The sequence below is a fragment of the Curcuma longa genome, unplaced genomic scaffold (genome assembly GCF_044706935.1).
Source record: "Curcuma longa cultivar G26 ecotype Majalengka, Jawa Barat unplaced genomic scaffold, ITB_CL_G26_1.1 contig_4925, whole genome shotgun sequence".
Taxonomy (NCBI): domain Eukaryota; kingdom Viridiplantae; phylum Streptophyta; class Magnoliopsida; order Zingiberales; family Zingiberaceae; genus Curcuma; species Curcuma longa.
This window is the reverse complement of record NW_027434271.1, coordinates 12378-18382: the sequence shown is the minus strand read 5'-3', so window position 1 is coordinate 18382 and position 6005 is coordinate 12378. Positions and strand designations below refer to the sequence as shown.

The 6005-nt window shown below is 33.3% G+C and overlaps 1 pseudogene; it reads left to right on the top strand.

Annotated features, from left to right (window-relative positions):
• Nucleotides 1-402: 402 nt before the first annotated feature.
• Nucleotides 403-2012, top strand: LOC141819392 (serine carboxypeptidase-like 45; annotated as a pseudogene).
• The last annotated feature ends 3993 nt before the right edge of the window (nucleotides 2013-6005 follow it).

Sequence of the window (6005 nt, the reverse complement as noted above, 5' to 3'; positions counted from 1 at the left end):
TTCTACTATTTTGCTGAAGCAGAGACGGATGCCCTCCGCGAAACCCCTTGTTCTCTGGTTGAATGGAGGTAAAGCTGCTTCCTTTCACTGATATCGTCCTCGGAGAAGTCTAATACTTTTTGTTTGGCAAGCTTTCACCCTCATCCCAGTGGTCAATCATGTGACCTCCAGTTGTTTTTATCTGCCATCCGCTTACAAAGAACTAAATCATGTTTATACTTTACACTTTTTTTCCTCAAAGCTCTGCAATACAACTAAGCAATTCTTTAAGGGAAAGACTGTTTAAGCTATTTATTTCTTTCTTTCTTGCGTATATAAACGCATCCTTGCTTTTCGCCTCCCTTTCACAGTTCCTGCTGGCGCTGCTGCCGCCTCATCCTCCTCGCATTGCGGTTTTGCAAAATGCATTCTTTGTCATGGAAGGCCATGGCGGTGGTGGCTGCAATCCTAGCCCATGTGTGCTCCTCCAGCGAGTTGGAGCAGCAAGATAAGATCACAAAGCTTCCTGGCCAGCCGCAGGTCAACTTCCAGCAATTCTCAGGCTATGTCACAGTGGACCAGTCGAAGAAAAGAGCTCTTTTCTACTATTTTGCTGAAGCAGAGACGGTCCTGGAAGGGGGAGAAGTCCCGGTAAGATTGCCCATGTGACCTGAGGGTCAACCCCTTGTTCTCTGGTTGAATGGCGGGAGGTGCACCGGGCTGCCCTTTTTTTTTTTTTTTTAGAGACGGATCTCTCCTTTCTGCTTCCTTTCACTGATATCGTCCTTGGAGAAGTCTAATACTTTTTGTTTGCAGGGCCTGGTTGCTCTTCTCTTGGTGTTGGGGCATTCTCTGAGAATGGACCCTTCAGGCCAAGTAGAGAAATGCTGGTTAGAAACGAGTATAGCTGGAACAAGGGTAACCGTTGTTTCATTTATGAGCTTTAGTCTATGATTCAGAAAGATCTGCTGCAACCCTATTTGCTATGTTCTTCAGAGGCAAATATGTTGTACTTAGAGGCCCCAGCTGGTGTTGGATTCTCCTACTCCAGTGACTCTTCCTACTATGAGAGTGTGGATGATAAGATGACAGGTACAATGAGAATGTTGCTAGGTCACTTGATTTCAATGAGTGCTGTTTCACTCATTGCGCTTTCACTTGGCTTTTGCTTTCTACAGCCAGAGACAACTTGATCTTTCTTCAACGCTGGTTCGAGAAATTCCCGCAATATCGGAACAGGGACTTGTACATTACTGGAGAGAGTTATGCAGGTGGGTGATGAATGCTCTTCCCTTCCTTATCTTCTTTGGAGTGAGCTTCTTTATGTGGTGCTCAAGGTTTTTTGATGTTGTTTTCATCAGGGCATTATGTCCCACAACTAGCACAGCTTATGGTTGAATTTAACAAGAAGGCAAAGATCTTCAATCTCAAAGGAATTGCTGTAAGCCGCATTTGAGTAGTTTTGTGTTCTCTCCTAGTTTATCACATCTGTGGCAATGACCATTTTGCTTTTGCATAGCTTGGTAATCCAGTTCTAGACTTTGCAACTGACTTCAATTCGAGAGCAGAATTCTTCTGGTCTCACGGGTTGATATCAGATACTACCTACAGAATCTTCACCTCCGCTTGCAACTATTCGCGGTATGTGAGCGAGTACTATAGGGGCTCTCTCAGCCCGGTGTGTGCAAGAGTGATGAGCCAAGTGACAAGGGAAACAAGTCGGTTTGTCGACAAATATGATGTCACCCTGGATGTGTGTGTATCATCAGTTCTTTCACAATCCTTGGTTCTGAGTCCTCAAGTATGTCTAAACAATCTTAAAGCATCTTTTCGCCTTCTCTTGATCTCTGTCTTTGAAATGGTTTTTATTGTTGCCACATCAAGTCCCTGAGAATATTGATGTCTGCATCGAAGATGAGACGGTGAGTTATCTCAACAGTAAAGATGTGCAAGATGCTCTCCATGCTCGCCTCACCGTAGTCGCAAAATGGACTTTTGCAGCAGGTATTGAAGCTTATTATCCAGCTTCATGAACCATGAACATGATGCTGTGGAATGTTTTTCAATATAATTTACATGCTCAATACGATATTTTTTTTTTTCAATTTTATCGTATTGACCATGAAAAATCCAGCTTCATGAACCAAACAATTAATCTAGAATTCAAAAACTCTAAAAGTGAGCACAAAAATGGATGAACGATCACAATCTATTTATCAAAAGATGCATCGTATAAGAATAAAGTGAATGATCCGCAATCCACCTAATGAGTAAAATATCTCATGCAATATGGTTAAAGCCTATGAATGCACAGCCTATGAATGCACGAAAAGACTAGAGTCCATTTTAAAGTGTGGAGTCAATGCTATATAATTATAAAAATATCGTAGATTTAGGCATCATTAACGGATGTCTAAAACGACACTACTCTAGTCCACGACCAAAAAAGAATCCAATCTGCTTATAGGCAGATGAATCTCTGATAAACTCGATACGGGCAGAAATTCTGGAATCTCGGAGGCCCTAAATTTGCGGAAGGAGTACACAGGAAACTGCAGCCTGAAAGGTCTTGCATCCGCCTTACTCTCGTCCAAAATTAGATAAGAAAACGAAAACATCGAAGAGAAGCAGGACAGTTACGATTGATGATCTAATAACGTAAGGAGAATCGAAGGTGATTTACTACCATGGATCATCCGCCCGGGATCCGGCGATTCATATCGGAATCTCCTCCTCCTCCTCCTCTTCCTCCTCGTCCTTGAGGAAGACGATCTGTGAGATCCTTCGCGATCGATGGCTGGGAAGAGGAGATTCGGCGATCACTTTCCCTTTCCCGTAGTCCCTCCTCTACCGATTCCTCTTCCTCTTCCTCGTGGCTTTCTCGATGTCACTGTCTGTGTCTTCTTCTTCGTCTTCGTCGGGAGTAACCAAGGCGTCACCACCAACACCAACTAAGCAAGTCGAAGCCGCAGCAGAGCCACAACAAAAAAAGCAACGGCGCAGTCAAGTTGGACGACGGCACGGAGACTGCCACCGCACGGTGAATAATTCCATGTATTCCCTGCGAAAAAAACATATCACTCGAGTATTTATAAATTTTCTCATTTTGCCCCACTAAATTTCGTTATTATATACATGCTTACAAAATATGTTTTATGAAAAAAATAATTAAAAACGATTTAAATTACCAAAAGAGCTTTTTTTTCCTGTTTTAAAAATTTGCATCTTATTTCTATATCAAAAATATTCTTATTCCAATATTATTATAATAATTAGCCGCTGTGTATACATAAATTATTTTTTTTATAAAAAAATTATTTATCAATTTAGTAGCATCATTAAAAAAATATTATACATGTGTTTTACATGTGTTTTTGTATAAAAAAAATATTATACATGTGTTTTATATTATTTAAATTTAACTAGCATCATTTTAAAATAAATTAAAAATATTATAAAAATAATCAATGACTGCTAGTAGTGTTGTAGCCATTTATAGCTATTATATAATTTTGAGATGATTTTGAATATAATTTTGATAAATTTAAATAATTTTGATGATATACAATTTTGAGATGATTTTTAAATATAATTTTGATCAAATTTAAATAATTTTAATCAAGTTATTAAAAAATTATTATAAATATATTATTTTTTAGTAAGTTGAGTCAATTTATTGTATTATTTTTTTTAATAATATGGGTATGTAATTTTTCACAATGGCTCAATCTCACGAGATTTTCCCATTGACTATGCGAATAGTGCATTGCTCCACAACCATGGATGAGAATTGACTCAGAGCATCTCTAATAAGGGTATTTGATGTGGATATTTGAAAAAATATCCTTATTGGAGGAGATATTTGAGAGGTGATTATAAATCACTAGGCAAAAAGTTTTGCCCGATGATTTTAATTATTTTATTATAAATATATATATATATATATATATATATAATTAAAATTAAATAAAGAAAGATAATAGACTAGGTGGGATAAATAGGTGAGATAGTGATAATAGATGGGATATAGTTAAATAAATAATATTATTAAATTAATTTTATTTAATGTTAAATTAAAAAATTATAAAATTATAAATAATTTTATTTAAATATAAATTAATAAAATTATGATTGGACTTATAAATATTTTGTTATGATATTTAATTATGATATTTGAAAGTAAGATAGTGATAATAGGTATAGGACCCATAAATATTTGGTTTGTGGTATATTTGATTCTGAAAGTTGGAATATTTGAGGAAAGAGATATTTGATTGATAACATGGACGTAGAAACCACAAATATTTAGATGAAATATTTAATGGCATTGTGGATGCCCTCATGGATACTTGATTATTTACTGAAGCATCTTACCATTATAATATCATCTCGACGATTGAATCAATTTATTTTAACGCATTGTAATAGTTGTACTTGTTAGGGCACTTGCAACGCGCGTTCATAGGACGTGTTATAACACCCCCACACCAATGTGGGGCGTTAACGAGTTTTAATGCGTTCAATACTTTGGACGCGTTAAATGGTTGTGGGGTGGGCAAGGCTGGCCCATCCTGCATACTTTTTTTTAAATATATTTATTAAATAGTTAGTTTTAATGGCTATTAATGATTAGTTTTAATTTTTATTAAAAAATTATAAATTTTAAAATTAAAAATTAAATAAAATAGTTAATTTTTTAATGGTTATTTTTTAATGGCTAGTAAGATTATTATTAAAAATAATAATAATAATTTTAAAATTTTAAACTTTTTTAAAATATATTTATTTAATATATATAATTTTAAGATGATTGAGTGGATGATAGGATCCATAAATAATGAATATTAATGTTAATAGGAATGTGGGTAAAAAAGGTATGGTGTTATAATGAATATGTGGTAATGGACCCTATGGTAATGGACCCTATACACTTTAATGAGGTGAAAGACGTTATAACACCTTTGCATTGTGGATGCTCTTAATAATATTTAAATAAAATTATATATATATATAAGAATTATTTTTAAAATAATAATTTAATTTTGGGAATGAAATTATTTTAACGATGTGTTAGACAGTAACAAATTAGATGAGGTGGGTTGGACAAAGAAATATTTTAAAAAATAAATTTGCTTTTTAGATAAATTTTAAATGCCTCTGTAGATAAATTACTGTCAATTTAACCTTGAAGGGATAAAATTGATCCAACATCTCAAGCGATAAAACTCTACAAAATACAATAATTAACCAAGTCAAGTCCAGTTTTATAATATTCAACTTTATTTGATATGTCAGATTGAATATAAAATGAATTAAATTAATGAAATGATGGTTCAAATTTAATTTAATTTTTTTATAAACTTAGCTTGGTTCTAATTTAGTTTGAGTTTGATTTATTTAAATGTTATTAAACTCTCGATTTAAATTTGTTTAATTATTTAAAATTTTTATATTTTAAACTTGTTTGATTGTTATTGGATTTGATTGATAATACAATTTTATTTATTTATTTTGAAAGTTTATTTATTATATTGGTATGAATTTTGTTGACGAATATAGAATATTGTTCACATTAATGAATTAAATATATATATATTCAACTTATTTATTTAGTTTAACAAGTTATTTAAATTTATTTATTTAATTATAATCTTATATATATTGGAGTAACATAAATAAATCTATTATGTAGAATATCAAAATTATTCATGAACATTCAATTCATTTGTAACTCTGACTACAATCTCACCTTACTAATCTCATTCACTAAAAAAAATGATCATGATCATGATCATGACAGCTTATCCCATCAATTCAATCTTCATCAACTTATATGTTTTGTTATTTGATGTTGTATTTTCTCCCTTCATTGTAGCAAAGAGGTAGAATTTAATTATCATTGCAGTGGCTCTACACAATCTACCTCACGATCATTTGTGAAGAGATAAATCAAGAAACTATAATTGGCCATTATGAAGATGACATTTTTCTTAATTTTGTCAAGATTTGACTCTTACACATTGTAA